Source organism: Egretta garzetta, unplaced genomic scaffold (assembly GCF_000687185.1).
Source record: "Egretta garzetta isolate BGI_Z169 unplaced genomic scaffold, ASM68718v1 scaffold523, whole genome shotgun sequence".
NCBI lineage: Eukaryota > Metazoa > Chordata > Aves > Pelecaniformes > Ardeidae > Egretta > Egretta garzetta.
Window position 1 is genome coordinate 1,023,032 of NW_009259177.1, and position 14,043 is coordinate 1,037,074.

Below are 14,043 nucleotides of genomic sequence, written 5' to 3' on the forward strand. Positions count from 1 at the left end.
CATTATTACATTCTAGCAAAACAAGATGATGTGCTGACATTTCTTTCCCTTTAACAACATAAATTAGAGGGTATTATCTCTCTCCTGCACCTGACATTCAAATGGGTAACTGGGAACATAATGGAAAGTGTAATTACATGAGTATGGCAACACGTAATTAGTCGGATACAACTGGTAAATCTTGTCTAAGTACTGCAGGCCAATCCAAATTGTCTGGTTCCTGGTATTTGAAAACCCCACCCACCCCGCTTAGTAATTTGAACTGAATATTTGATTGCAGATTCACTCTAATAACCCTCTTTAGGCTTTTCTTGGTTTCCTCAGAATTTAGAAATAAACTAATTTGTCTATTGAATAAATATCCACCCCTAGCTGCTTTGATTCCTGCATATATGTAATGGACTTCTAAATTACAATTTTAACCTGATCTTTCTTTTTTCTGTTCCCATTCAGCTCCATGGTTTCTGTTTTTCTTCTTTTAGTACAGAGCATCGAAATACACTTATTTCATAAAGACTGTAGTAGTCCCAATTAATTTATCTCTATATCTAAAGTGCAGCAATAGTCAGCATTGTCTGATGATGCCGAATACTGCTTCTCAAATTTTAAACATACTCAGTTTAAAATCTAGCATAAAATTAAATATTCAACTTCAAATCAGAAATCTAGTACATAATCTGCTCATGCGTTAGTTTTGCAATGTGGCACCATATGGAATTTTAGAGCATCACTGACAAGAACTGAATGGAAAAATATTTGCCAAACATGCGCAGCAAAGAGGTAATCACAGTGATTTAGCACCTTATAGCCAAGACAAAACACGTTGCTCTGGAAGACCATAAAGTAACATCTTACACTGATGGAACATCAACATGTGGCTGCTGACACACCTCTGGTTTGTTCATTAGGGACGAAGTTAGCTTACAAGCAAAAAGTCAAGTCAGTGCTTCCATCACTTTCATTCCTGCAATGGGTCTTGTATAATGCATCTCAAGAGCATTTGAGCTGGCTTCTCCTGTATTTGGGGCCCTCTCCTTTTGTCAACTTCAGTGATACTTCTGAAGACCAGAAGAGACGGGATAAAGAAAAGCTTGGCATACTGAACCATAATTTGGTCTAAATAAATACAGTTGCTACCAAAGATTCCCACACATAGAGAAATTATTATTCTGTAACAACTACCGCCAACAATTACTTTCACTGCTTTAAACAGCTACTGTGTTCTACTCAAGGACAAACAGACCCTTGTAGGGACACTTATCTAAAAGCATGATTTGCACAACATTTTGAAACCATTTGAGATGTAGGCTGTTAGTACAACGAACAGTCACAGAACACTCAGAAAATTTTGTTACCATGTTTTAGTAGCGTGTACCTTCTTCTTGAGTCTTCTCATACTAATTTGTTCATAGCCAAAACTTGACTTTTGGGTAAAAATTGAGTGGATAAAGATTCTTAAAATTTAATTTCTTAGCTTACGATTGTGTAACTTTTCAGTATGAATAAGGTATTGTTTAATTTTATTTTCAAATTTAATAAAATACTGTGAAAAGCTTGATAATGGCCACAGCTTCACCCCCTGTTTTCTCTAATACAACAATAGTGTGATTCCCCCCACCCCAGTTCTGGGTATGCATTATTATTACACGCCAATTTAAACTTCTTTGCTTCAGTATTTGAGCCAAATTAGAGTTGGTAAGCTTATTCTTAACCCAGTCTCTATAAGCTAGTTATCTCCAAACTGTTTTCCACTTGCTGCCTTGTGTTTTCTTGAAGCAGTTGTTTTGACAAAATAACAAGAGTATTTATAGAGTTCATACAACCACCAGTCTTATTTAATGTTTTAATTCTTACATGTCTCTAATTCTGGTCTCTGAGTGCTCATAAAATTGCACAAAAACACAGAAAAAAGTGCACAGTTGGTGACCAGGGGAGTATTCCGCACCACCTACTCGACAAATGACTGCTACTTCGTAAACTGAAGGGAAAGCAATCATTGTACTGGATTTTCTCATACTTGCTTCCTAGAATTAAAACATACTACTTCCCCGCTGTTTCCCCTATTTCAAGAAAACTTGGCTGCCAGAAGGACCAAAGCCAGATTTCTCATACATAATAACATTATGAAGTTAAATTAACTGGAGGGGGAAAAAATTGCACTAACTTCAGAGCTCCATTCTCTTTCATTACCACCATTTTGCTTCTGCCTTTTTTGCTGTTTACATCTTTCTCTTTCCATCCTTTCTTCCCCAGTCCTTGAGTCTTACTATCTTGCATTCTTGGTTCATACCAAACTTCAGTTCTCAGTCAGTGCTCAATGTTCCTCCTTTTATTCTGTCCCAGTCCAGCCTAGTCTCATCTCATTTTGTATTTTCCTCCATTATCCTCCTTTACTGTTTCCCCTTCTGTTCATCTTACTAAGTTCTGGCATAAATTCTTTCTGCTCTAACATCTGCTTTAGCTTCTCAGAGCTAAACATTTTGCAAAGCTCAAAAAGTTTTCCCACAGGCTTGCACTGTACAGGCATCAGCCTGCTTATGCTTCTGTTTAAAAAAAAGATAGTTCAGACATCATTTGGTGCCTGGGGAGACAAGAGCCTGAAAAGGATTGGGTAGTATATACGGGTTTTCTATGCAAATTACTATAACATAGCACATTACCTCTTTTCTGTTAGTCACGGTGCTATCTGGAGAGTGAAGACAAGTAAAAATAATGAATACCCATCCTACTTGACGGCATAAATAATCTATTCCCCACAAACACAAAATCTTTCTTCTATTTTATTTATATGTTTGCCATTATTTTTTGATGCTTTCCACTATTTAAAAATTTTAAAAAATTGTGCTAAGACACAAAGCCACATGGAAAACAAACTGTTAAATACAAGTCTGATCTAACTCCAGAATAATCACCCTGATCCAAGCACAGTACACAGTGACCATATTTCACTTCATAAAATTAGCTTCCCCCTCCTTCAGCAAAAAGCCACAAAAGAATGAAACACTGTGTAGAGTACAAGTTACCTCATGGGAACAAACACTGAACAGAGGCTTCTGTGTACTTCACTGCGTTATACCACTCCAAAGATTTTGTGTCTACTAGAAGAAAAAGCACTTACATTCAGAGACATCTGATAAATATACAAAACATTAATTTATGAGAAGATATTCTCCTGAGAGAGAAAACTGTGGTTCCATTGCATGCCCCTTACTTGAGAAGCCACTAATCTGAGATAGGATGAGCCTGCACACTCGGGTCTTTCAAGCCTCTCTGCATTTTGAGAAGACTCAGATTAAAATCCAGATTAAAAGCATCTCTCCAGTCTGATCAATACATACAATATTATAACAATTCTAGTGGAGAATTTCCAAGATGCTGTAAAATATTAACAATACAATGTAGCCCTTGGAGGGAGAAATTTCCTCAGCCTATGTCACTCATAACCTATTTGCTGAACCATTTTCTGGATAGGTTTCCTAATACCCATTTGCTTGAAACAACAAAACAACAACTAACCTCTTGGGTTTGCTCTTTTTTTTTATGCAGCTATTGACACACAGATATCATAGCCCATAAATGTAGCACCTGGCTGCCAAAATTAAAAATTGCACTTGTACATATGACTTACATTTTAAATAGGACACTTATGTAAAGCTAAGGACTCTTAATTTGCTAAGGACATTTCCAGAGACTTACTTCCTAATATCTCAAAATCCATGGAAAGCATTAGAAAGCAAATGCATGCCTATCATTTAGAATACGAGTCATAGAGACTTCAAAAATTCTTCCACTCATTATAGTACAGTACCATAAAGAGGCTGTATGAACATATTATGCACAAGCTTCAAAATAAAGGAAAAGAAAACAATATAAAACACCATAAACATAGAGATTACAGAAAAGAAAGGGAAATTACACAAAAGGAAAATAACATTTTGGTCACAGTCCATTAAAGTGAATAAATAAGGAAATGTTCCAGTGATACCTTTATATACTTAAAATGACATGAATTTGAGATGACAAATGGCCCAAATGTTTGTCTCCTGTAGCTGGAGGATAATAAAGGCAGGAAAACAAACCAAAACAAAGCATATACAGAAAGGAGAATATTCATTTCAAATGTCCGGAATATCAGCCTTTTAACTCCTTCCTCCATAAGCCTGAGAAGTCTTTTCATTAGCATACTTCACAGTTAGTGTCACTACACAATTATGAATACTTTGTAACTAAAATCAATATATGCAACTCAGTTCTACCCACATTTCTTTAAGCACAACTGTGGGCTCTGCAAGCACTTCCCAGCTTCCAGATCCTGACTGCACGGGTGGCCACCATCCCATTCTCTTTCAAACAAACGCAGACACTGTAAGAACTGTCACACATTCCAGCAGGTCCCTCAGTCTGGACAACCAGGCACACTGGAGAACATTCTTGGTCTGCAGTGTAGACGAGACCCTCTATTACCTGTATGCATGTGAGCTTCAGTATTCAGGTAGTCGGTTTATCATGTACGTGTAAAGGAGGCTGTAAGCATTGGTAATGGAGAGAGTATCCTGCTTACCAAACTTTTAAGATGATTTATCAACTATTGTCCTTTCTTAGCTCTGCTCTTCAGAGGTCTTGGAGAAATGAACACCAATAGCCCATGACAAAAATTTCAGAAGTATAATTTGAGAGCAAATGTTCAACAAATCTGATCTACTGTGGCACTCTGACAGCATGGCAGTTCTGCCCAAACAGTAAAGATGTGATTTTGCCTCATCAGAAGTATTTAAAATGCCATACATGAGAAATGAAAATGAGAGTCAGATATTAACTGCATAAAAGAAAAAGGCACTTGCTCCTTTGAAAATAAAAACTGGGAAAGTACCAGATTTGTTCAAAGCAATTAGCAATTGTGTAACTACGGGAAACCTGCAATGATGTATAGCTGACTAGATAGCAGCTGGACAAGCAGATAAAGGGAATCTTTTTGTTCATGCTAAAGAATAAGAATCTGGAGTCCTGATGCAATGGTATTACTCCCGATATCAGGGCTGTCCTTTGCACTTCAGGGTTGCATGAATCAAATTTCAGAAGCAGAATTAACCCCGTCACATCATGAAATCATCATTTCCCTAGTATTTCAGTCACCACTCAGCATGTTTTTATTGACTATGCAAAAGCATGTGATACTTCCTAAGATACCCAGATTGGAGGAGCCTGGATGGCTCACTAACCACAAAACATCTCAATGAATTTAAAAGAAGTCTCTACCATCAAAAAGAAGAAATTAAATATCTTGCTGCTGACTAGAAGAGATAAGAGCATATTTTATCCTCAGTTACATAGCAACACTTATTATCCTACATAAATAGAGCATTAACACAGTACACTGACTTAATAAAAAATGGGTACTAACAATCAAAGTATGAACAAACAGGAAGGTACAAAGCAATTCAATTGTCTGAGGATGACACAAAGCTGTTCCAAAGTAAGAAATAGAAGAAAAAGTCTTAAAACAGTTTACTATTAAAGTTCAGGAAAACTGTAGACTCTCCAAACATAAATTGATTTAAATGGTGAATAATTTATTTTTCCACAGTAAATATGTTTATAGATCACAGTAAATTCACATTACTGACACAAGAAACAAAACCTTTGAGATATGGTAGTGACAAAGATTTTTTACAAGATAACGAATGCTTATATCAGAAATATTATTGGGGAAAAGCAGAATTTTGTCAGAAAACAAACAGCCAACTTACATGCTGCGACTACCTCCAAGACAGACAGGAGAAAACCATTACAGATAAAAAGATAGCAGGTCATTATTGTGAAGCTAGTATGCCACTTACCCAGGGAAAAACTCAAAAAGATCATTTGAAGATGGCAAGGAAAAAAAGAATATTAAGATGTGAACAAGTAAACCCAGCTCATGGTGTGAGCTGCCTTAATAAGCCATTTGAGGATATTCTAGGAGAAGGTGTTCAGATACAGTGAAAAAACCAGACTCTGGAATCTCAAAACAACTAACTACTGAGTTTGCACCATAGGCCCAAAGTAGACTCCAGCTGATCCTGGGAACCAGGGGTTAGATACACACATAGAGCCTTCCTGCAGCGCTTTGTGGGCATGTAGCGATGCACTTAAGAGGCCCTAATGACCGGGACCTTTCTCTTCCCCTCAGCTGCGATGCTGGCACTGGAAGGATACTAAAAAACCTAGAGAAACAAGAAGTCTCAATGAAATATACAATGTCATTCCCCCCATAAAGAAATTTTAACTGCATCTTGCAAGGTATCACCATCTTTCTTGTTCTCTAGCTTTCAGTGAAGGTAAAAGATGAAAATCTATAATTTGAAAAATAAAAGCTTACAATTTCTGTCAAAACTAAGAAACTTTTTCAAGGTTATCCTTAGGATAGTTACACCTCTTTAGTTTGGCAACAGATGTCTTTTGTCAATACAGCTGCTGGTGTTAACTCATATTCATTACCTCAGGAAGCTGAGGTGTCCTCTTTTAAGTATGTTACTTGGAGTCAATAAAAGCTATAAAGAAAACTGTTGCTGTAACTTATAAACTACTGTACAACACTCTTGATCACTGCAGTGACTGACTCATAAATTGGTTTGTTCTAGCATAATAAGTAACAGTATCGTTTTGACTTTGACACTCTAAAGTATATCAACAAAGCAGTCTTAGGGCTGAACATGTTTTACTGTGTATTTTGGGGGGTGAGAGAAACACTTAAATTTTCTCCCATCATTTATCAGAAGCTTTCCTGTTTTACCTTTCAAAGTGACAGACCGAGGATAAAAAATCCAAAATCTGATTGCTTGAGCATTTTTAAACAACACTGCCTGATACAATATGTGATGAAACATCAGGTTTTGGAAGTTAAAACCTGCTATGTTTAGACTCTGACTATCTGCAGTATTTGCTGGTACCTGCTAACAGACCTATCAGTTGCAGACACCATTTTCTCTCCAAATACATAATGATGCATGAAATCCAGGGGGCAAACAGTGTGGTTTCAGGTCACCGATTTGTCACAAGGCTATAAAACTGCTGGACAATGCAACTGTCTTCGATGCTTTAAGAAAAAAGAAATCACTCTTTAACGTAAAAACAGAAAGGATATAAATAAACTTGAATTCAGTAGAGGTTTCACGGGATAGCTGTCTCGTTTCTATAAGGATTTCAAGGAACCACAACAATTCCCATAGCTACAGCTGATAGAAAAGTTTGATGTACAGTGAGTCATGGAGCAGAATGCTGTAGAACTAAAGAATACAGTTACAGAATTTTGTGGAGAGCCCAACCCCTGTAACAGAAGAGGACTGAAAAAAATCCAAGCTAACAGATACATTTCTTTTTGGTTTATTTATGCACCCAACTGCACTGACAATCTTAATACCAAGACTTTATGTTTGATAAGAAGTTGTGCAACACACTTGATAGTCAAACATAAGATGCAATTTCTGACACTCCTTGTCACAAGCATTTCAGAACTCCCTGTTCCATGAGTGTAACGGAGGAAGCATGGTAGAATTGATGTGTCAGAACAGCAAGCTTAGCAGGCAAAGGTACTCTTGCAGCAGGGCCTCACTAAAGCAACAGGCTGTACCAAAATATATGTCGCCTATGAATTACACCAGTACAATTGCATCAATAAAACCTTGCACAGGTGCCCTCAGGGATGTAAGTCTACACTGAGACTTGCTAGGTGCTATTCTTACTTTGCTACTGAACTGCTTCAGGATTTCAGCAAGTCATTCAGCTTCTCCAAGTGATATTGTTTAAGACCTCCTCAGAATGATAACAAACTGATGACTGTTAAGATAGGTGTGATTTGCCCTGGAAAACATCCTTTTGAAATATAGCATGTATCAGCTACCCATAGCAGCAGAAACACTTTTATGCCAGTATAGCCATATCAACGGAGTATAACTTTTTCTTCAATAAAAATATCACAGGAAAATTTCTCCTTTCACAGACAATACAATACACAAGAGTTTCCAGGATATGTCTAAAATCACTGCTAGCTACCTGTGCTGGATAGGTTTTCCAAAATTAGGACTTAACTATACCTCTTGTCAATAGCTGGTGGCAGCTATATAACCAACACTGCTGACCTGTCCATTTCTTCTCCTCAACTTTAGTGTCCAATTAAGACAGCCTAAGTGTTTGCTCTCTGTGGCAGACAGCATAAAATAAATGCAGAATAACCACGAATCAAGCCCTACTATTTAATAGGAAACAATCATGTGAGACTTCCTGGAATGATGTATGACCCATAAACCCACACTTACATTCGGACACAATGCCCACTCACGGGCACGTATTCATTATCTGTGCTGTTTGCTTCCTTGGACACAAGAGTGCATTAGGAAAAAATAACAGATAAATAGACAAATGCTTGAGCATACATCAATGTGAAAACAGTAGCTTCCCCATTTGTATTTGTTTTGCCTACTGTCAGATTAACAACCTTCATTTTCCATCAAATCAAGCATGGAGAGGACATTTTTCTTAGCAAAGGTCAAATCCCAAATTCCTTGAACACCCTAACCTGTTACCAGTGATTAAGCATTAACTGGTCTTAGGTCTGCACAAATATTAGTTGCTCTCTAAGAGACTAGAAAGAGGCTGAATGAGATTGCTTTTAATAACAGCAAAAACTAATGTCCCTGCTTTCTGAATCAGATGGGCAAAGAAAACTTCTCCCGAAAATCAGCACCATCTGAGACACAAATGATAGAACAAAACGCTATCTACTGGGGCTTTCTAATGAGATACAAACCTGGCACAGAAGCGCTGCACCAATTCCAAAGGACAGCAGACATCCTTGTTTCTAAGCACGTTCTCTTCAGCCCCGAAGCAAAGAACACAGTATAGCAACAGGGTGACGCTACATCATCTGTGAAGTTGCTCAAACAAGAGGAGCAGATTGAAAGTAGCAGCCAAAATGCTGCTCAACACACAAAAAAGGAAAGATCTCACTGAGCAGACAGACAGAATGTTCCAGGCAATAAATTTACAGACTATCAAGAAATCAGCCCAGAAAGTGCAAAAGATTCCCAAAGGGGCATCCCAAAGTCAGATGCCAGTAAAGCAGAGGATTCTCATTGTAACACAGTGAGAATCGAAGTGTTGAGGGGAGTTTAGGTTTTTTTTCAGCCTGACAGAATACAAGTACATTACTCAAAAAATGCAGCCTGATATGAATCCAAATATTCAACATCTGTGGGTTAAAATTTAAATGCAAATTTTGAAAATAATCCTTAATCTTTCTAACATTGACAAATTAAAATAAAAACAAACCACAACCAGGCCAGAAAGTTATTTAAGCCAGTAGATGCATGCTTTTATATCTGTATCTTACAAAATAAAAGTTATTATCATGTTACAAAATACCCCAAGGTATTTTGTAAGATTTTTTTAAAAAAAAAAAACAAAAAACATTAGCTTTACGGTATTTGGCAACTTTAAGATTTGGTGTGAAAGAAAGTTCTGTTGGTGACAAGTCATTTGTTCACGACTCTTAGGTAAAATGCAGCACTTGCCATCACATTTTTTACAAAGAAAAACTCATGTGAGCTACTTATTTAAAACAGTTTATGGTTAAGTGAACATCTTTATACTTGTATTTGACTTTGTGCGAGCAAAAGCGCAAAATCAACACTTACCCTTATTTGTAATAAAACGTATTTATTTAGGTGTCATTCAAACAAAACTGTAGGTCCTTGTAAAGGGTAAAGACAAGACAACTTAACAAATAGCAATACAAAAGAAAAAAAAAAATCAGTTGGACAACATAAATTTAATGGCAACGTAATAAATTCTCTAAGGTCCTTTTCTTTCATCCTTCCACAAACTAATATTTTTATTCCACAAGCAATGTTTAAACAGGCTAATACTTACTCCCAGACTGTAATGATCGGTCACAAAAGAAAGAAGTCCCCTGAGCTGGGGATCCCCATAGCACAAGGGAATATACAAGGTGTAAGAAGAGCAGCAGCTTCCAAACACATCTCAGGATTTAATCCAAATTATCACCTGCTTTCAACTTTTTTTTTTTTTTTAATCAAGAGCCTAGTAATTCACCATAACCCTTTCAACTGATACACCCCCCTTACTGCCTTGATTCTTCCTACTTCTGATGCAGCTTCAGAGGTTCTGAACTGCACCGTACACAGAATTTAGCTCCTTCACACTGAATTTACTGGGATACTCCTTGACAGTAACCATTTTCTTTTTTCCATTTATGCCTAAATGCTACCTACCAAAACTGTCTGCTTGTTTCTTCCAAAAAAAAACCTGCTACAATCACTCTCTTTATCCCTGACTTTATGCTTCTGAAAAAACACGACAATATTTCAAAAGAAAATCATAGAAAAACTCAAAGCAGACAACATCTATGCCTACTTAGTGTTCCAGCACATTTGCTAGAAGCTATACACAGAGATGTTTGCTTAAAAACTTTGAAGAAAAGAAATAGGATTTCTGGTTGTAACAAAAATATATAACCTAAATTAGATGCTTTTTTTCTTATCAAATATGCCAAATATAATAATATGCAAATTTTATTTTCATTTAACACTTACATTTAAAATAGACACTTCGTGCAATACAAAAGGTTCTGTACTAGTGGAGTATCTTAATCTGCTTCACTTTAATAAAAAACAATTTAACAGCATCCTCAGACTTGCTTAGATTGAAGAAGAAATTAAATAAAATCTCTGACCCTTACCAGCATTTTGCTGGTTTCTAGGCCAGTCTACCTGGATATTATATAGATAAACTGAATTTAATTTCTGGGAGTTTTCTATGGATAAGCTGTAAGCTCTTAAAACAATGCTGTTCATGTGATAGGTAAAGTTATGAAAAACTTAAAACCCAGGCAGTGCTCCTGGAGGAAAAATTACCAAAAGGCTTACTTTTTGTGCTTTCTCAGACAGTCCTCTCCTGGAAAAACTTTCGCTTGATTATGTTTGAAATTGAGCTGAGCTACCTGGAATTTGTACTGTATCAAATACACTGCTAAGATCTTTCTTCTGAGTCCATCCCAGTGTTCTGCAGGTCAGCAACGAATCCCTCACTGCTTCAAATTCTGGAAAAATCGGGCTGATAGAAAGACATAGCAATTTTTAAGTGATGATATATGTAATACTTTATTCAATTTTACATGTGAGTAAACTGGGGCACACAGTAATCAATGAATCTTAGCAAGCAGACCAAAACTGGATTCAAAGAGTATGATTTCTACTACTCTTCAACACGAAATCCATTAAAAATTACCTTGACGTACATATTCCTTTGCAGCACAAGCTCCGACAGTTTTCAGATGCGCTTATGTATGAAAATAGCTTATGGAGTCAACCTGCATTGGCAGAGAAACAAATTTAAATTCCAGCCCAGTATTATCAAATACATGAGAATATTTTTTACTGCATCTAGTCTAGCTCGTGATCCTGTTAACTTTCAACTTCCATATATAGAATCCTTTTGCTCCAAACCCCAAACTTCTCCCTCCTTAAGGCACAGTTCTGTTTACATAAATAAAAGCAAACATGATCAACCAAAACCAGCCTAAATCCATGGATGGCAGACTTATAACAAGTTAACACCTGGATAACCCAAAATCTGTATCCAGCCCTATATGATCAGCCTCACAGATTGACACTAACACTGAAAAAGTGAATACACACACCTCACTGCTCCTACTATATTTCTTTAATACAAATTGATGTCACAACCTGTATCTCAGATATCTTCCCCTCATGAATTATTCCCCTTCATTAATTCCACACACTTCATCGGAAGCAGGGCAAGTTGGCAGAGGTAGCCTTACTGAAGCCTCTTTGAATGATAGCACTTTGCAGTCTGTCATCACTGAGCCAGTGTATAACTTAAGCAATATATATGGACCTTATAATGGCTTTCTTTAACAGTCAGATGGAGAAACAGAAAATGGCACAGGCTACGTGCTGTTACTGTCACGTTACAATTAAAGCTTTACGTTCCTGTGCTTTAGAATCTTGGATATCTCCTGAAGCAAGTATAAAATTATTTCTCACCTCCATAGGCTTTTCATTGCTTTCAGACAACTATTCCACCAATTCTTCAACAACTTTGCAAGAAGTTAGATAAAAAGACAGCCTGATTTACAGTCTTGCATTTTAAAAGGATACAGACAATTTCAAAATCATATTTCTACCTGAAATTATCCTTTCACTGATCTCTTTACCAGTACTGACAAAGGCTACTCTGAATAATAGACTGCAAGGGAAAAAACCCACTTCGCTGCTTTGGATCTTTCATGCTGTTTCTGACATTTGTGCCCAGCTGGCTTCAGTACTTCACTATGCTGGGGTTTTTTTTCTAATAGTAAAATATAGCAGAGCCATAAAAAACTACTGCTGCGCCGTAAGAAGTTGCATATTTTTAACTTTTTTAGCTTAAGTTGGCTACATATTTCAAGCCAGTTGTTTTGCCCTTTAAGGCAAATTTAGTTTCTTTTATACATATTTCAAGCCAGTTGTTTTGCTGTTTTGCCCTTTAAGGCAAATTTAGTTTCTTTTAGGCTGGGCTAGTACCTGCCAACTCCAAGATTCTGGCACAGCTTCAAATTAAGAACGCTTCCAATGAAATCAGGCCCAAAAGCTGTTGGAATCACAACTTTAACCACCTAGATCTACTCCCAAATATTGAATCAAGACTAGCTTCTATTGCACTAATCACTACCCTAGCTCAGTCCCAAAATCATTTGTTTATAAAGAAGTGTCAGCTGTTATACTATCCATCAGCTGTGTCAAGCCCCAAGTAACAAGCGTGATATTACCCACTATTCTGTTACTAATATTAGTTTCTATGGCCTATTAAAATTATTGTTTTAGGTTCATGCCATGCCCTTCTGTATTTGCTCTGACTACAATTCAGCTTTCTTACTATTTCCATCCACTGAAAACCTGCTTGAAAGCCTGTTAGTAATTACTTAGTTATATATGATTGGGGAGGGAGACTTAAGCCTCTCGTGTGACGAACTGGGTGGCCTTAATTTGTTGCTAATGTTATCGGGCTGAAGATATACTGATATACTATGGGCATTAGCTCTGAGTGGGCAGAAACATATAGCAGATGATCTCACAGATCTTTGCTGTCTCTAGTGTCATAACTCAGCAATACGCAGTTATTTTGCAGAACAGGAGCAACACATGCAGAACAGCCCAGCGTCTAAGAAGCCTGCATGTCACATTTAATTTATGAGAAAGGCAACATTTTCAAAAGGCTATCCTGCCTTTTAAGATATTCAGAAAGAACAGTCACATCCTCTAAAAAATTCTGGGTTGAATCCAGTCCGGAAAAAGCACAACCCAGCAGAAACAGAAGAAAAGTAGTCTCAACCAGAACTTTTTTTCTTGTAAACTCTAAAGTTCTAAACAGAAATAGATAAAACAACAAAAACTGTTTATAGGCAGAAGTGGCAATTTAAGGCTTTCTTTTAGATATCACCAACTTCTTTACAATTTGAAACCAGCATCAGTATTATAAGCTTAAGACACTTATTAGAACACCTGTGTTCAATTTATTGTAATTCAAAAAACCTCCAAGAATAAGCAGGGTGTGGTGTCACCACCTAGCCATAGAACAAGTAACAGTCACAATTTCATACCTCATCCCTGGAAAAATCCATTGTCCTGAAAACATTATAGAATAATAAAAAAACCACCACCAAATAACAGACTTTTGAGAGACATTCTAATGACCAAGAAACTGGGGTTTTTTTTCTAAATGAAGCAACAGATTTTGAAGACTTTTATTTGAAGTAGGTAACAGCTTCAGTAGCACTGACTTCAGGGCGGGGAGGGAGGCAATAGTGTCGCGAGGAACCTAGGGGGAAAAACTGTAATTACTGACTGCCCTAGTCTGCGAACACTGAAAGCTCTGCCTTTTTTAATTAGCTACACCTCCTCATTAAGGACGCAGCAGCACCCGTGGCGCTGGCAAGGCGAGCGGGGCTCGCAGAGCCCCGGCTCCGGCTCGCCGCCCGGCACGCTT